At 38.0% G+C, this 19,372-nt stretch overlaps 1 pseudogene; it reads right to left on the bottom strand.

Annotated features, from left to right (window-relative positions):
• Positions 1-8,134: 8,134 nt before the first annotated feature.
• LOC145151320 (5S ribosomal RNA) lies at positions 8,135-8,253 on the bottom strand (annotated as a pseudogene).
• Between the last annotated feature and the right edge of the window lie 11,119 nt (positions 8,254-19,372).

Below are 19,372 nucleotides of genomic sequence, written 5' to 3'. Positions count from 1 at the left end.
CTACACACTACTACTTTCGACTCTACAAGCTATAGTTTTCACTTTAATGATTTGCAGACATTACATGTATGGTATGAAGTCTACTATCTTTACAGATCACAAAATTCTCTAGTACATCTTCGACCATAAATAACTCAACATGAGGAAAAAATGACAGGTTGAACTAATAAATGATTACAAATGTAAGATTCTTTATCATCCTGGCAAGGTGAATGTTATGGAAGATGCCTTGAGCCAAAAAGAATGCATAAAACCCCATCGATTACGGTCTTTAACAATGACTATACATTCAAACCTTACCGCTCAGATTAGGGAAGATCAACTCGAGGATTTGAAAGAAGAAAACACTACGAGCGAAGCTTTGTGAGAAATGTATAAGAAATTGGAGCTTAGGGATAACGGAACACGATACTTTATGAATCGAATTTTGATGCTAAAGTTCGGTGACATCCGAAGCTTAGTCTCAGACGAAGCTCATCTATCAAGGTATTTCATTCATCCAAGCTCTGACAAAATGTACCTGGATATAAAGAAAATGTACTGGTGGCCAAATATCAAAGCAAAGATTGTCGTTTACGTGGGCAAATGCCTAACTTGCTCTAAAGTTAAGGCAAAATATCGAAAGCCCTTGGGTTTAACAAAATAACCAAAAATACCTGAGTGGAAGTGGGAACAGATCCATGTACTTCATCACGGAACTACCTAAGATGCCTAGTGGTTACGACATTATTTGGGTAGTAATCGACAAATTAAATAAGTCTACCCACTTCTTGCTAATCAAAGAAACTAACAAAATGGAAAATATGATCATGACCTATCTTAAGGAAATCGTCAAATTGCACAGGATGTCGATTTCTATCATATCTAAAGAACATAGTAGATTCATATTGCGTTTTTGGCAATCATCGTAGAAATCCTAGGGAATATGCATGGGCATGAGTACAGCTTACCATCATGAAAAAGATGGTCAGAGTGAAAGGACCATTAAAAAATTGGAAGATATGCCTCGAGCCTATGTGATAAACTTTGGAAATGCATGGGATACTGATTTACCACTAATTGAGTTTTCCTACAACAACAACTATCACACCAAGATTATAGCTACATTATTTGAGGCTCTTTATGGACAAAAATGTCATTCTCTAATATGTGGGGCAAAGATTGGAGATCCATAACTGGCCAGAGAACATGTAGGTGATACGCTGCTCACTAGTCCAGAAATCATTCATGAGACTACATAAAAGATTGTGAAAATCAAGGGCCGACTTAAGGTTGTACGTGATCGTCAAAAGACTGATGTTGACGTGAGACATAATCCTCCAAGTTTCCAGGTCGGAGATAGAGTGATGTTGAAATTATCCCCTTAGAAGGGAAATATTTGGTTCAGAAAACAAGGCAAGTTAAGGGTGTACTTGATCGTTAAAAGAGTGATGTTGAATGTTGATATGAGACATAAGCCTCCATAATTCCAGGTCAGAGATAGAGTGATGTTGAAAGTCTCCCCTTGGAAGGGAATGATTTGGTTCGGAAAACGAGGCAAGTTAAACCCGCAAAAAATAAGACCTGTACAAATTGTTGCGAAAATTGGTCGTGTGGCATATTGACTCAAACTGCCTCAAGAGCTAAACAGTATGCATGATGTATTTCATGTGTCAAATCTCAAGAAGTATCTGCCTGATAACGCTCTTGTCGTTCCTCTCAATGAAATCCAAGTCAACATAAAACTCCACTTTGTGGGAGAACTAGTGGAAATTATGGATCCATAGATCAATCAACCGAAACAAATCTGAATTTCCCATAGTCAAGGTTCTATGTAACTCTATATGATAACCAGAGTTGACTTGGGGACGTAAGGACAAAATGTAGTGTATATATGCTCAACTATCTAATGATACCCCGACTACAATCTGAATTTTAGGAATAAATTCTTTTAATGGGGGGGGGGAATGTGACAACCAGTAAATTTAGGTTATCGTTCACCGGTCAAAACCCCCATAACCCAATATGTAATTGTTGGAATAAGTGTCTAAGGCCATAACTAAATTGGTCAAGGTCAAGACTTAATTGATATAACTTTATGGAATAAAAGTAAAGTCATTTTTGAGTTGCCCTCATAACCAGAAATCACTATATTTGATATTAGGAGATAGATGAAATGATTTGATAATATTGTAGGATCCCATGGAAATGACAATTACGAAATTAAGAAATGCATAACAAAAAAGACACAAATTTACGATTAAGCACAAGTGTATATATAATCGAGTAGTACAAAATTTGTATAAGCATGTGCATGCTTGTATACAATACTCTCTCCATCTCTCACTTTCTCTCTCTCTCTCTCCCTCTCTCTCTCTCTTTCTTTATCTCTCTCTCTCTCTCTCTCTATCTATCTATCTATAAATCTAAACTACTCATCGATACAAAATATGGGAGCTCTCTCCTCCTACAAAGTAAAGTAAACTAGTATATATAGGGAAGCTCAACCCACACGGCCTTCTACATGAGAAGCCTTTCACCTTCTCTAAGACCTTTATAATCACTTGCTTGATCGAATAGGTAAAAGCCTTCTATATCAACATCCCATAGAGAGCTTTGCACCCCAACATTCTCTCCCTCAAAGCTTGGAATGGGTGACCCGACTTCTTGTTCAAAAAGAGCACTTCACAAATTAAGACCTCAATCGTGACAAGAATATAGAAGTGATCATCAAATATTCAAATCTTCTATAACATTCTAATTCAATTTCTAGAAAGTGGGACATTACAATCCAAAGCTTTAGAGGCAATTTTAATCCTTGAGCATCCAAAACTCCAAGGAAAATCACCTATCTGTGACTAAAAAGCACATCCCAATAATAATCAAGAAGTCCAAAGTCTTCATAAAAAACCCACTTCGGAATATCAAATTTGTATCACTTCATAATCAAAACCAACTCGCCCTCAATGTCACATCGGTCTTCAATCATAAAAGATCAGTCGCTAAAAATATAAATATATAAAATTTTCGAATACACATATCATAATCTCCCTCCCTTTTTATAATCAAAACACAATTATAAAACCTCGGAATAGGAATGAGAAAGTGCTCAAAGTGGATGTGGAAATGCATTACTCCCCATCGACAAAAAATATGAAGCTTCAAATCCGTAAAAATCGAAAAATATGTTAATTTTTGAAATCTTGACTTCCCGAACCGCTTTGACTTGAAAATGAACAATATAGCTCATATTGTTGAACTTTTTCCAAAAAATAAGAATCTTTGAAATACCGAGAAAAAATCTCCAAAAGTTACAAAGATTTTAATATCTTGCGAAAAATTGCCATTATGCTGAAAGTTCAAGGACCAAATGTGTAAAGTTGATTGTTCTTCTTCCCCAAATCTTTCCGGTTGCAAGAAGAACCACAACATCAAGTCAACGATAGTGAAGCACAAAAAAACCTTCGACATCCAAAATCGATACCCAAACATTCGCTATCCAACCAATTTCAAACCATCATCTTCCCAGAATTGATGTCGAACATTCAATATTTGATCTGGTTCATTCCCTTCGTGTACCAAACAAGCTTTCATTGCGATACACATACCCATATTGATTATGAGTCTTTTGTTCTAATTACGAGTCATACACTCAAAACTTATAACAAATGCCAGAGTAAGGATCCAATTACGAGACCCATCAATTGTGAATCATCTTATAATCTGCGAAGCACCAATCTCACTTGCGATAACCATCACTACGACACAAGAATCTGAATTACTGCAACAAGCTTCAACAGCGAGATCATCTCAATGATGTGTAAAACATAATTTTTTACAAACTACGAGACATACAAACCACGAAAGGTTCCAATTACGAGACCTTGACAAATTTATCTGCCTTCGTTCATTCAATCAGAATGAGGCTTTTCTTGTTTGACCATTCATCTTCTTTGATTATGAAAGTCAATTAACATCAAACAACAAAGTTTCAACAATCAATTCTTTTTCCAATCTTCGAACCAATTTCTTCTCCAAATGATTTTTCAAATCAAAACATAAATTTCAATTAAGTTCATCTCACGTTCTTCACTGTTCTTCACTGTTCTTGACCAAAAACCATAAACAACCCATTTTTGGGAACTTCTCATCAAAATGATTTATACTCACAAATCGATTTAAAAATATGAATTACTATTTGATCACAATTGATCATAATAACACTAGTAAATCAATTCCAGTTCAAAAATTGGGAATAGCTGAGAACGAGATCAATACAATCACGATGAAAAAACAATTATAACTTTTGCGGGATTCAGATGCGAGTCCGAAAAGATCAATCAAAAATAGAAAAACATGATGCATAGGCCTTCACAATCACCTTCTCTAAGGCCTTCACAATCACCTTCTACATAGAATAGTGAAAAGTCTTCTATGTCAACATCCTATGGAGATATTTGCACCCAAAAAAATACATTATATGATTAGAATACTAATCAGTTGAAATTAATTAGTTATTAATCAGAATTAATCTGAGATCAATTCAGGATTAATTGGAATTAATTAAAGATGCAAGGGGTTGAATTTTAATTGTTCAATACTTGAACAGTTGAATCGAATCTAGAACCATACATGGTATTGAAGGTTTTGGAGGAGTTTCTACGGTTTCTGGAAGCCTCCTAGTTGCGGATAAGGAAAGGATCTGAGCACAAATTAAATCTAATATTTAATTGTTCAAATATGGAGTTATCTACAAGTTACATAAACTATAAATAGGACCTTTGGGCCACCTAAATTTCATGGGTCACCATACCTAGAAGGTGGATAACGAAATTATCTTCCTCCAACATCTCTCCTCTTGTGTTTCTTGTGTTCTAGGGTTTTGGGAGTGAGCCATTAGAGACGTTTACAGTATTGACAGTTGCTTTCCATGGAACATTTAAAAAACTCAAGAGTTAGTATATTTGAATATACTAAAAGGTATGTTTATTACCTATGGTTTTTTATTAGCATAGGATTTTAGTTTTGTTTCATAAAGTATGTTGCAACAAATAGTGAAAAGTCTTGGATCTTTTAAGGTTACATGTACCCATAAGTGTTATGTGAAACCATCAAACTATAAAAAGTCTATAAAAATAGTTTGATGGTTTCATTTTTTATAGTTTGATGGTTTCATTTTTTATAGTCTTGGATCTTTTAAGGTTACATGTACCCATAAGTGTTATGTGGATCTTTTATAGTTTGATGGTTTCATCTTTATGAACACAACAAATAGTGAAAAGTCTTGGATCTTTATAAATAGTTTGATGGTTTCATCTTTATAAATAGTTTGATGGTTTCAATTAGTAGTTCATAAAGATGAAACCATCAAACTATAAAAAAATCAATAATCTATCAGGATTTGCTTAGCTTTTTCAAAAGATAGGATTGATAAGTTGTTTTAAAATATGTTTAAGTCAATCGATTAAGAAAAAAAAGTTAGAACACGTCGATCTGAATAAGATATGGTTTCAACACATGTATTCCAGATGAACATAAAGAGTTCAAGTACAAATGAAAGGATACTACAAAAGTTACAAGAGTTCATGTATGCTCTAAGTATCTACCCTATTTATAAGGTACTCACGGAGTCAAAAAAATACTAGGACTATACATGACAGTATGAAACGCACAGATGCCTAGTAAATGCATTAAGATAGCAACGTCATGTGGACCTTTGCTATTTAGAGACACTTCACCTAAAGACAACTACCCTCATAACCAATTTCGACCTAACATTCTCCCCTTTTGTAAGAAAAGGCGAATCATCAAAATTTAGGTAGTATCTTTACAAGAAATAGCAAAACTTCTCGTATCTTCCTATACCATTGAATAATCTTCCTAATCTTCGCTCTGTCTTCATTTTTGTTTCTTTGACAGTTGTTGATAAGAAGTAGGATACTGGTAAGATGTGAATTCGAATACCTTTCCATATCATCAACACGAAATAAGAACTTTTCCTATTCTCATTCTTCCCTTTTCCAATGAACACAACTCTAAGTGGATCATGTAATTTTATAAAAACCCTTCGAATAACACATCAGGAGTAATCAGTACGAACTTGACGATTTTTGCCAATGACCACAATTCCTCCTTGCTCTTTCTCATTACTGCATGAAATCGAATCTTCATATTTTAAATTCCTCCTTTTCTTGGTAATTCTCAACAAGTTTAAATTGAGAGAACAAAAACAAAGAGTAATTAAATGAAATATCCAGTTGATTAAACTTTGTATTCTCAATAGCATAATTATTCCTTAGCTTGAACATAAAAGCTTGATCTTCACTGAAAGCTGAGCTTTCGATGAATTTATAATTCCAGACTTTATTTGGATCACCTTTTTTGAGACTAGGTGGATTATATTTTCTCTACCTCGGAATGATATTCAACTACCTCATATTTTCCATCTCGATCTCTTGCATCCGTTTCTTTCTTTAGCTGAGGGCTCGACTTGAATACCCTTCCCTCTATCTTTGGGATCAACAATTGATATAGTCTTAATTATAGCAGAACTCAAACCTCCCTCTCCAACACTTTTCCCTTTCTTCTGTAACTTAGATAAGTCAACATCAACATGTGGAGTATTCATTATTGTTGTTGAAGTTGTAACCATTGGTTTCATCGGTAGCGAAGTGGGAATTTGAGTAGACATGACCCTTCCCACAACTATTCCTTTGTCTTCTCCATTTCTCCCCTAACGCCATATTCGTAGAACATGGAGAATTGGTTGGAAGGTGAAGGACCCGTTCATAAATTGATGCCAATTTATCTTTGAAGTACTTCTCCATAGAAGAAACCAAGGAATTTATTTGCTCTTGAGAAATCGAATTCGGTGTAGGCACATCAAATTTCAACAATCGCTCATGAAAGCTAGTAAGAGAATTCTCAAAATTTAGGAACACTTGACTATCTTCTTCATTTTTATCTGATAATACATTCACATAATCTTTATTGAAGGCTCGAATACCTTGTATAATTATGCGAATAGCTCCAACTAAAGTTTCAACACTTCCTTTAGTTTGTCCACAATACTTATTCAATTTTGCAGCTTCTTCATCCAACATATTTCGAATCTTAGTAAGCTTAAACTCGATTGATTGCTTTGAAGTGTTCACAAGCTTCGTAAATAGCTCACGTCTCTCTCGAGAAAGATCATGTAATTTATCAATCTTGTGATTAAAAATTTGTGAATGAAGAGCCTACCATTCTTCAAATTTTGTATCAATACCTTCAATCAATTCTTTTGTTCTGGTCTCTTGAGAGTTAAGCAAATATTCAACCTCTGGTCCACTAACACTTGACTTTCCAGCACTATCTTTCAAAAAGTAAAGAATCGAATTCAACATAGAATTGAGAATTTTTAATTGTTTACGCGACATAATAGCATTATCAGGAACATTATCTTCTTCTGGATTAAATTCCAATTCTGCAAAGGCAACCATGACATCATCTTCATCTTCTTCTTCATTAACAATTTGCTTAGCATCTATGGATTGAAATGAGAATAAAGATGCAATAGTTTCGTTCATCACTTCTTGAAAAGTTGGTGATACTACTGGAATGGTAGATGTTGGTGGTGGTGATGAAGGTGGTGGTGGTGGTGGAACAGTTGTAGTATCAATGGTTGATGTCAAACTCCCATCACCCATGTTAACATTTGCATCCTTATTATATAATTTTGCATTGATGTTTGAAGTTTCTTCTTCCTCCATATTGGACTTGGAATGCGAAACCTCGGATGGTCAGACAGTTGCCCTATCTGGGATTAATGTAATTATTTGTTCACCAGAATTGATGTTTGCATCCATATTAGATATTTTCACATTGACATCAGGAATACTTGTCTCCTCGAAACTCGATTTGATAGAGATATCCTTCCTGGTTGAAAAACAAAACAAACCATCCAATGCATCCTTTGTGGCTTCACTATCATAATCTGTTTCAATCGTAACAATTGTCATTGGTGTTTCTATAGGAGAATGCTTAAACTTCTTTAGTCTCTGTACAACTTCTAACACTTTTCTCTTCTTTGTGTATGGAGAATCATGAGTTGAAACACCTTTGATCATAATGTAACATCTCCCTCTGGCACGTATCACAATATTGTCCGCTTTGGGCCACTCGACATGAGGACTTCCCAGGGGGTCACCCATCCCGGTACTACTCCCGCCCGAGCACACTTAACTGCAGAGTTCTTATGGGATCTGGTGCATTAGTGCTGGTATGATCACACCTGATATTCCATAACCTACTAGAATCCATACACTTCGATAAAACTTATCTTCTTGGTATGCCATCAATCAACGATAAACAAACAGCTTGCAAGACTTGTCGAATATGTGTAGTAAAATCATCACTCCATCATGATCCTCCATTTCCTCGATACGTACAACACCATCCGAACTATGAACGCTCTGGGATCACTAAGCTTGTAGGTCATGAGCAGTTCTCCTAACGTCGAGCGATATCAACGATTATAAGATCCGCGAGGAAAAAAAGGAGGTTATGATATCGAAAAGAAATAAGAGTCCTAAAGGCATATAGCAAATAACATACAACTCTCAACACACACCCTCCCCCCTAAGAATCTAAAGCAACCTAATTGAACTAGTCTACACTGTGAGTCTGAACACCAGCCTCTGTATTCAGTTCACTCATAACATGGCTCTGATACCATTTTTAACATCCCCCTGTGGCACGTATCACAATATTGTCCGCTTTGGGCCACTCGGCACGAGAACTTCCTAGGGGGTCATCCATCCCGGTACTACTCCCGCCCAAACCCTATAATTGGGGGGGGGGGTGAAGGTGTGTTGCACCTGATCCCACATCGGCTGGGAAGGATGTAAGTCCCCAATCTGCTTGTGTATCAATCAGATCCGTTTGATGGTGCGGAATCCCAATCAAACAGATGATGCCAGATCAATAGAAGAGAAGGAGAAGAAGAATAACTTGAATCTTGAATGTATTGAAGATATGAATGATGCTCCTTATACAAGATTCTCTCACACACACTCTTCTTCTCTCTAGTTTCTCTCTCTAGAACATGCTCCTCTTCTCTCTAGCCTTCTAGCCTTTCACTTCTTCTCTACACACTCCTCACCCTATATATATAAGATATGGGCCGTACACACAAACCTCAAACACATACAACATTACATAAAAATATATTTTCCTAGAAAAGCAAAGTATAAACCAATATTTAGATCCAACAATCTCCCCCTTGGTTTATAGCTTTCTTTTCTAAATGACCCAACAAGCTCCCCCTAAAAAGTAGCTGGCTTTTCTTGTCAATCTTCATTGGGAGCTTGGCTTCAGCATTAATCTTCAAATTCTTCATAACTTCAAGATGAACTTGATGAATCTTCAATAAATGACTTCATCTTGAGAACTTGGGATTTTCTTCAGAATTTGGCATTGAACGCACGTTGGGTGAGGAGGCTTTTTGAAAAGATTCTTGAAAATTTCTCTTTCAGCTTGAGAATCTTCAAAGAGAATAGAGAACGAAACTTCTGGATCACTTCAGCAGGTTCAAGAATAGCAACAAATTGATTGAGGAGGTTTCAATGCAATCTGTCACATAATCTTCAAGTACAGCTTCACCTTGCTTCTAGGGTTGAAGGATTGAATGTTGAAAGAATAATCTTCATTTCTTGCTCCTTCGAATGAAAATTCTTCGACACTCACGGATAAAGTCTTGGCTCAAAAATTCTTGATACAGTCTCCACGAGTCTCATCTACATCTAAATGCACTTTTCAAGACAAACAAAGCTAAAAATAGAAACAAAACTAAAATAAAACTTAGCACACAATATTTTTGGATTTTTAATTTTCTGATTTTTGTTTGGTTTTTTAAAATTTTTAATTCTCCCCCTAATTTTTTAAATTAGAAGAAAACTATGAACAAATGTAACAAAAACAAAAATAATAGCTAATTTTAAGAGTGATTTGGGATCAAAGTTTTTAGACAGCCTTTATCCGTTTATCAGTACCTCTCCCTTCATGAATAGATCTAATCAATCGCCGGTATTGTGGTCCACTTAAACACGAGAGATTGTGAAAAAATTAGGACATACTACAAGTGACAAGACAATGTGATCCTATGTTCCTAGATAATATTCCTAAAGGACCATTCAGCTGACCATGACTAAAGATATTATTGTCCACCTAAATTGAGCAGCGAGATCTACAGACAACCTAGTGATTGTTTAATTTTAAATGTACTAGAACATGTTTCCCGCTTCCTGACATACCCCAATAATCAGGAACTTCCAAAGTACTCCTTACTTTAGGTGAGCAGACAATTATTATGAGAGAAGTCAGATTTAGAATGCATATGCAATACACCCAGGTCGGATCTCTTCCAATCTCGCAGATGGTGAAACATATGATTAACCAGATTTAGAGGTATTGAGAAGTAGAATGGTGCATATGTTGTGTACCAGGTCGGATGTATTTCAATCACGCAAAGGAGACAGCATATAACTAACAGACAGGAAGAATTGCATAGATAGAAGATCCAGAGAAATAGAATTGCATATGTTGCAGTCCAGGTCAGATGTATTTCAATCACGCAGAGGAGGTAACATATGACTAACAGAAAGAAAGAAAGAAAATGATTTTCTACAGACCTACTTTATCGGAATTCCCTAGTCGCCCCATCAATACCAGAATTAAGGATAGAGTGTGTACATCGAGGAAGAGTTAAACCACGGTTCTAGATACAAATTACATTAATGTGACCGGTGGATAATCATGTATATCTCCCTGCTCAACCTATCTGAGCGTCGTATTGTCAGGCAATCTGAATTTGTGTAAGGGACTGAATCTGAATTGTCTAGGCTCTGTATTCAATGCGCTGGTAGGCACGAAAGATTTAAAATGGACTTGACTAAGCATAGATGAACTTAAGGAATCTAGAGACTTGAAAGTCCCCAATCTGCTTGTGTATCAATCAGATCCGTTTGATGGTGCGGAATCCCAATCAAACGGATGATGCCAGATCAATAGAAGAGAAGGAGAAGAAGAATAACTTGAATCTTGAATGTATTGAATGAATATGATAGATGCTCCTTACAATAGATTCACACACACACACTCTTCTTCTTTATAGTTTCTCTCTCTAGAACATGCTCCTCTTCTCTCTAGCCTTACACATGCACTCCTTACCTTATATATATATAGGATCACCAGCCGTACACCCGTGTACAGCCGTACACAGGAGTACGGCTGTACACAAATACACAAAAAATATATAAAAATATTTTTTCATAGAAAAGCAAAGTATAAACCAAATTTAGACCCAACAATCTCCCCCTATTTTGCCAAGATCTATCCAAAAACGCAGAAATCTTTCAAAAATACGATCAAATAAGCTCCAGATCTGACAAAATTGATTGATACAATCCAAGCTCTGATACCACTTGTAAGTCCCCAATCTGCTTGTGTATCAATCAGATCCGTTTGATGGTGCGGAATCCCAATCAAACGGATGATGCCAGATCAATAGAAGAGAAGGAGAAGAAGAATAACTTGAATCTTGAATGTATTGAAGATATGAATGATGCTCCTTCCACTAGATTCTCTCACACACACTCTTCTTCTCTCTAGTTTCTCTCTCTAGAACATGCTCCTCTTCTCTCTAGCCTTCTAGCCTTTCACTTCTTCTCTACACACTCCTCACCCTATATATATGAGATATAGGCCATACACGGGTGTACGGCCGTACACGGGTGTACGACCGTACACTCGTGTACGGCCGTACAGACAAACCTCAAACACATACAACATTACATAAAAATATATTTTCCTAGAAAAGCAAAGTATAAACCAATATTTAGACCCAACAAAGGAGAACGAAACATTCCTTATAAGGGGTGTGGATACCTTCCCTATCACAACGCATTTTAAAGCCATGAGGGCAGCATATCCCATAAGAACTCTGTACTTAAGCGTGCCTGGGTGAGAGCACTCTAGCGATGGGTGACCCCTGGGACGTTTTCGCATCGGGAGCCCAAAGCGGACAATATTGTGATACGTTCCAAAGGGGGATGTTACAAATGGTATCAGAGCTGGGGCAGGAGTCGATGTCTTCGACGGGGGCGTCGAACCCTATAATGGGGGGTGAAGGTGGGTTGCACCTAATCCCACATCGGCTTGGAAGGAGAACGAAACATTTACTTATAAGGGGTGTCGATACTTTCCTTATCACAACGCGTTTTAAAGCCGTGAGGGCAACAGATCCCATAAGAACTCTGTAGTTAAGCGTGCCCGGGCGAGAGCAATCCAGGGATGGGTGATCCCCTGGGAAGTTTTCACGTCGGGAGCCCAAAGCGGACAATATTGTGATACATGCCAGAGGGAGATGTTACACATAACACCTCGCTTTGTCACCTCCAGCTGAATCTTCTTAGGCTTCGTAGAGATAACCTCTTGAATAGGATTTTCACCCTCTTGAGTAGCAACATCATCTGTAACCTTCTCAGTTTGCTTCTGAGAACCAATAGTTGTAGATTTTTTTGTTTTCTTATGAACCCCCTTTCATGACTTCTTAGACACAATGTTATGAGACACCTCCTCTTCAACTGCTTTGAGTTTCGCAACTTTCTACTTCTTCTTTGGTGCCCTTAGTTTCTTTGGATGTTCCTCTGCTGCTTCAAATGTAACCTTCTTAGATAGAACACAAGTAGGAGTGGGATCCATAAAAACTTTGTACTTAATCAAAAGCTTATTGAATCTGATGATGTGTCATATCTATTTGAGAAGGAAATTAGAGAAGCAGTTGAGAAGGTAAACAGAGAAGCGGTTGAGAAGGAAAATAGAAAAGCAGTTGAGAATGAAAATTGAGAAGTGGCTAAGAAGGCCAATAGATAACCAGTTGAGAAGGCCAATAGAGAAGGTAATAGTAAAGGTGATTAAGAAGCTTCTTTATTGAAGTCCATGTAAAGACCCAACTTCTCTATTGATAGTCATAGATGTTCTCAATATCGTAGGGAAGGTCCTTTGATATATATATATATATATATATATATATATATATATCTATATATATATATATATATATATATATATATACACGTATTTCAATGTGAATTTTCATGTTGTACCTTGATAGCTTAGTCACACTGTACATTTTGAGTCTGTAGAGGGCACTACTATAAACGTATTTCAGTGTGCATTTTCTACACTTTGGGATTACCTTCCATACAACAATTAAGCTTAAACATAATTATTTACACCTTGTGTTCTTTACATTACCGTTAGATTTATGTTGATTGTTCTTAATTCCGCAATGTCATTTCCATGGGATCCAACATGTTGTATCAGAGCTTGGAGGTTTAAACAACTATTTCAAGAAAACGATCCTAAATGACAATTTGCTCTCGTGAATATTACATAGTACTTCAATTGTTGTAAGTATTATGTTTTTGGAAGGATTTACTGTTCTAGAAATTGAATTTTGTTCTTTGATTCATTTAGATTCGATTTTCTCTCTATCGAACGTTTTTCAGATCTTGTTTCTTATTCAAAAATTCGTTCAGATCTGTTATTGTTTGGTGTTTTAGAACAGATTTTGTTGACGAGACTAAGTTTTTTGTTCATAAATTTATTCTAGATGTCTTAAAATTCGTTTAAGATCTACATTCTCTCTCTAGAATTTGTTTCAGATCCATTTTCTCTCTCTCTCTCTCTTCAAATTCTGTTTTCGTGTTGAAGATTTAATGGATCTTACAGATTTGTTGTTATCATCCATTAAAACACTTAGATTAAAGGTTACAAATCTAATTTATAATGTTGATAAGGGACATTATTGGCAACTTTTTGGTGCATCTTATTTGAAGAATGCTATTGAGATGTATAATCTTTTTGGTGATGGAGAGATATTTGATGACACGTATTGTGATCTTTATCGTTGTTGTTTAAGAGATAATAAGAGATTGATGGAGCAATATTGTATTATAAAAGATCATTTCGATGTTTATGAAATTGTTGAAGATGTTCATAGTGTTCTTCATGTTTTTGAGGTTCCAGAAAAAGAGATAACTTAAAATGCTCATGTTGAGGGGGAGTTAAAGTGTTTTGGGAAATTTTTATGATTCAAAAGATTTATTCCAAATCTGATGTGGTAACTGAAAAATTTCAAAGCAAATCTCTTGAAGTTATGAAAGTATTTTGTTCTATTGGAACTCAAACTGAAGATTGTTCATGTTCTTGTAATTCACTTGAAGGAATGTTGCCTTACAGAAGCCCAAAATTCAAGATGTTCAAATGTATCAAACTCCAAAGGATGTGATTCAAAAGTGCAATGTTGAATTTGTGAAGAAAGATGTTGTGTCTTTTGATTACGAATCTTCAAAGACGAAAAAGTTGAAAAAGAAGAAGAAGAGGAAAAGTAAAAGCCAAGAAAATTTGGGTTCCTAAGAAAAAATCGTTAAATGTTGCTACGGGGTCAAATTTCAAAACAAAAAATGTCGAAGATTCTCAAATTCGACATGATGATGAATTTCGGTATTGGAGAAGTGAGAAAAAGTATCATGGTTGGTACAATGTGATTTTTGGTATTTTTTCTCTTCCTAACAAACAGCCTAGAAGTTCATTTTATTCTCTGAAGGGTCCAGTTAATGGTTTGGTCTAGGCTTTCATTGTATTAGTTCAGTATGAGTCTTTAATACATTTTGTGGGTTGTATTAGTCCAGTCTTGTATATATAGTGGAGGTGTAGGTCTATGTGTGGTTGTTGATGCCATAGTGTTTATAGATTATTCCATCGAGTTGTACCTGGCGTTTTTCTGAATACAAACGTGTGCAAGCTCGATTTCTTTTCTTCTTCTTCTTCTATTGTGATTGTTTGTTGCTTGATCATTGGTGAAGATCCTTTTCAGGACCTTACAATTGGTATCAGAGCTTGGATTGTATCAGTCATTTTTATCAGATCTGGAACATATTTGATCTTATTTTTGAAAAATTCCTGCGTTTTTGGATAGATCTCTGAAAATTAGGGGGGGTTTGTTCTTCACGTTTTTCATAAAAACGAGTTTTTGATCGAGTTTTGGAGCAAAAATGGTGAAAAACGTCGTTTTTTTCGCGATCTGAAGCTGTGTTTACGGTCTTTGAAGGGTTTACGGTCCGAGGTTTACGGTCCGAGTTTACGGTCCGGAGTTTGCAGTCCGAGTTTACGGTTCGGAGTTTGCGGCCCGGCGGTTTACGGCTCACACGTGTACGGTCTAGCAGGGTTTTCGGTTCGCACGCCTTCTCGTTCAGGAGCCTCGCACCTCGTCCTCGCAAGCAGTAGCCTCGCCTTCGCATCTAAAAAATAGGAACCGGAATTAGGGGGTGCCGGGGATCGAACCCGGGACCTCTGGTTAATCAACTCAGCGCCTTACCAACTCCTCCAAGCATCCGTGTTGTTCCTTAACTCCCGTTTTTTATTCTTAAAGACTCCCATTCGGTTCAAAACTTTCGCAAATTTAACACTTTTAACCCTAAAAATCAATTTCTTTCATTTTTAAATTTCTTTTTCAACCAAAAATTATAGTTTTTAAATTTTGACTTTTATTTTTGACTTTTTACTTAAGTTTTTTTACTTTGACTTTTAAAATTTGACCTTTGACTTTAAGCTTTGACTTTCTCATTTAACTTTTAAATTTTCAAATTTAGCTTTTCGGTTTGACTTTTAAGTTTGACTTTTCAAGTTTGACTTTTTAAATTTGACTTTTAAGGTTGACTTTTGAGGTTTATAGTCAAAGGGCATTTTTAAATTTAAGTTTGACTTCTAGTTGTGCTTTTAATGGTTTTTGAAGTTTACGAGGGAATTGAAGACATGAAAGAGAGTCGTCAGGATATGTTAAGACAAAATTTCAACATGTTCGATTATATCCCTGGAGAAACCCTGGAAGCTCAGTTGCAGCGATTTACTACACTTACTACTGAGATGAATATAGCTGGGATTTTCTTGACTAAATCTGAGATAAACAAAAAGCTGCTGAATTCACTTCCGAAATCGTAGGATAAGAACGTGGTTGTCATCAAGAAGACAAAAGATCTTAATCGTCTTAGTCTTGCTGATATAATTGAAGAAATTAACGCTTTGAAGTGTGGAAAAACAATGTGTTCCGCAAACCTTCCGGTCAATGAAGTTTCATGTTCTCAATCATGTGAAGTTTCATGTTCTCAATCATGTGAAGCTACAATTAAACTTCTTCGTGAACAAATTGATTTATTAAAAAGAGAAGTTTAGGACCTGAGATATGAAGGATATCAACTCAGAAAAGGACAGAAACCCCTGAAGGCTGAATTAGAAACAAAAATAAAGGACTTTAAGAGAATTCAGCAAGACTACAGTGAAAAATGTGAACATTATGATTATATCAAGAGACAGAATGCTGAGTTAATTACTGAGCTTGATACATTAAAAGGTGTAACATCCCAAAAATACCAGCTAAAAATTTCATTTTTAAATTAGGTTAATACATAAAAACATCGTTACAAAACATTCATAATATTAATTCATGTCTGAAAACCGGTAACATCATAGTAAAATATTCAGAGTACATCCCAGAAAATCCATAGTGCGGAAATAAGAGTGTGTGTGATATGCCGCTACCACGCCGGCTCCTTTCCCCTAGCTGAAGAGGTACCAGAAAACAAAACTATAAAACGTAAGCACGAAGCTTAGTGAGTTCCCCCAACGAACCTCATACCATACAATCACATAGCATACATGTCTACCGGGCATTTCTGGGTGCCCGACCTTCCCCTTCGGTCCTGTCGACCGGATACTGCGTAGCATATCTGGGTGCTGGCCTACCCCTTCGGTCCTGTCGACCAGATCGGGGACTGTTTCACCCCCTACTACTGCTACCACATAATAACATATCACATAACCCATACATCATAATCTGCTAGCACATAAAGCATATCAGGTAGCAACAAACCTAGATGATTATCACACAGACAGTCATCTATCATACGACTCCTACTAGTGGGTCGGCATTGTGGCCTTAGACCCACTTCTACTGGAAGGTAACTCACCTCGAGGGTAGCTGCTGAAAACCCGCTCAACCTACGCCTGGCTGCCGCACCGGTAACCCTCCGGCTATAAATCTGTAATCATGGATTAGGTACTCATAAATACCCCTTAGGTCAAATGACTGGTCAAAGTCAACTTCTTGGTCCGAGTCAACTCTCTGATTGACTGGACTCGCCGAGTCCATATAGCGACTCGCCGAGTCCTTCTACGTCTAGCCCGACTCTGACTCATCGGGTCCCTGTTCCCACTCACTGAGTCAGCCTGACTCGCTAAACGGGGACAACTAACAAACCCGCGACTGGAGTCGCCGAGTCCAAGGGGGACTCGCCGAGTCCGACGAACAGATCTCACAATTCGCTCCAATCTTCCATCAGAACATCAACCTTGGAGATTTGGAGATTCTGGGACTATAGCTACACGTTAAATTGCTAATTCCACGTGCGACTACGAAGGGTTGGACCTCCTACACTTAAACCCTTTTTATCCTAGTGACAGTTCATATGACTCGCCGAGTTTGAAGAACAACTCGCCGAGTACCAGGCAATCTTCATAGGACTCGCCGAGTTGTTCATCCAACTCGTCGAGTCTAAGGCCATCTTCATGGAACTCGCCGAGTGCACTTTGGCACTCGTCGAGTTCCCTTCGACTCTTCACCCAATCTGGCGAAATCTGAGACATGCAACTGATCCAACTCATGGGTCTCAGTTCCTAGGGTTTGGTTATCACATATACACACGAAATTTGGGGGTTTTAAGGCTTGAAGATCAACTATTGGAGACAAAAAGGAACCTAAGAGCTAATGAGCAAAGTGAGGGTTTTATTACCTGATTTGATGCCTTCCCCATAGTAGATTTCGGATCTACCTTCACTTCTGGAACACTCCAACTTCCTCCTTCTTTTTCTAAGCTCCAAAACCTTCTTTGGAAGATCAAAATCACTCAAGAACACTAAAGGAGATATGGTTGTTCTCAACTGCTCTCTGGGAGGAAAATGGGACGAAATGGGTGTTTTTGAATGGGTAAAATAGGGTGCAATGTCTGAAAATAGAGTTTCATCCAGACAAGTGGACTCGCCGAGTCCATATGTCGACTCGCCGAGTTCCCAGCTTAAATCCCGTGTCCACCTCGCTGCTACTCGGCGAGTCGGGACGCAGACTCGCCGAGTTCATGGCAAAAATTTAAGAAAATACTTAAATAAAATCGTACCAGGAATCCGGGGTGTTACAAATCTCCCTCACTTATTTTAGACTTCGTCCTCAAAGTCTGCCGCTCCCTCCCGGAACAGCTCCGGATAATGCTCCACCATCTCACCCGCGGGCTCCCAAGTCCATTCCGAGCCCTTCCGGTGCTGCCATTGCACCTTCACCAGCTCCACCCTCTTGTTCCTCAGTTCCTTCGACTTCCGGTCTAGGATAGCCATAGGCCGCTCGATATAATTCAGGCTGTCATCAACCTGGATGTCCTCCAAAGGTACCACCGATGAGTCGTCCACCAGGCACTTCCGCAGCTAGGAGACGTGGAAAGTGTTGTGGATCTGACTGAGTTCGGCTGGCAGATCCAGCCGGTATGCCACCTTGCCCACTCGGGCTGCAACCCTAAACGGTCCAATATACCTGGGACCCAACTTGCCCCGCTTCCTGAATCGGATGACGCCCTTCCAAGGCGACACTTTCAGGAGAACCATATCCCCAACCTGGAACTCCAAGTCTGATCGGCGCCTATCGGCATAACTCTTCTGCCGACTCTGAGCAGTCTGAAGCCTGCTCCGGACCTGCTGAATCTTCTCTGTCGTCTTGAGCGCTACTTCGGTGCTCCCCATGACTCTCTGTCCAACCTCGCCCCAACATATCAGGGTCCTGCACTTCCTCCCGTACAACATCTCGAAGGGAGGACAGTCAATACTCGCGTGATAGCTGTTATTGTATGAAAACTCGGCTAAAGGAAGATACGTATCCCAGCTACCACCGAAGTCTAAAACACACGCCCGCAGCATGTCCTCCAGAGTCTGGATGGTCCGCTCGCTCTGGCCATCCGTCTGCGGGTGGAAGGTTGTACTAAAATGCAGACGAGTACCCAGCTCGTCATGAAACTTCTTCCAGAACCTGGAAGTGAACCGTACATCCCTATCCGAAATCATTAAAACTGGCACCCCATGCCGTGCCACTACCTCTCTGATGTAGATATCGGCCAATTTCTCGGCCGAGATGCTCTCCTGAATCGGGATAAAGTGGGCGCTCTTGGTCAACCTATTGACGATGACCCATATCGAATCCACTCCCCGCGCGGTCCTGGGAAGCTTGGTGATGAAATCCATCGTGATGTCTTCC

This window comes from Lactuca virosa, chromosome 1, assembly GCF_052849685.1.
Source record: "Lactuca virosa cultivar CGN04683 chromosome 1, Lactuca_virosa_CGN04683_v6, whole genome shotgun sequence".
Classification (NCBI taxonomy): domain Eukaryota; kingdom Viridiplantae; phylum Streptophyta; class Magnoliopsida; order Asterales; family Asteraceae; genus Lactuca; species Lactuca virosa.
Note: the sequence above shows the minus strand (reverse complement) of the source record. Positions and strands in the feature narration are given on the sequence as shown.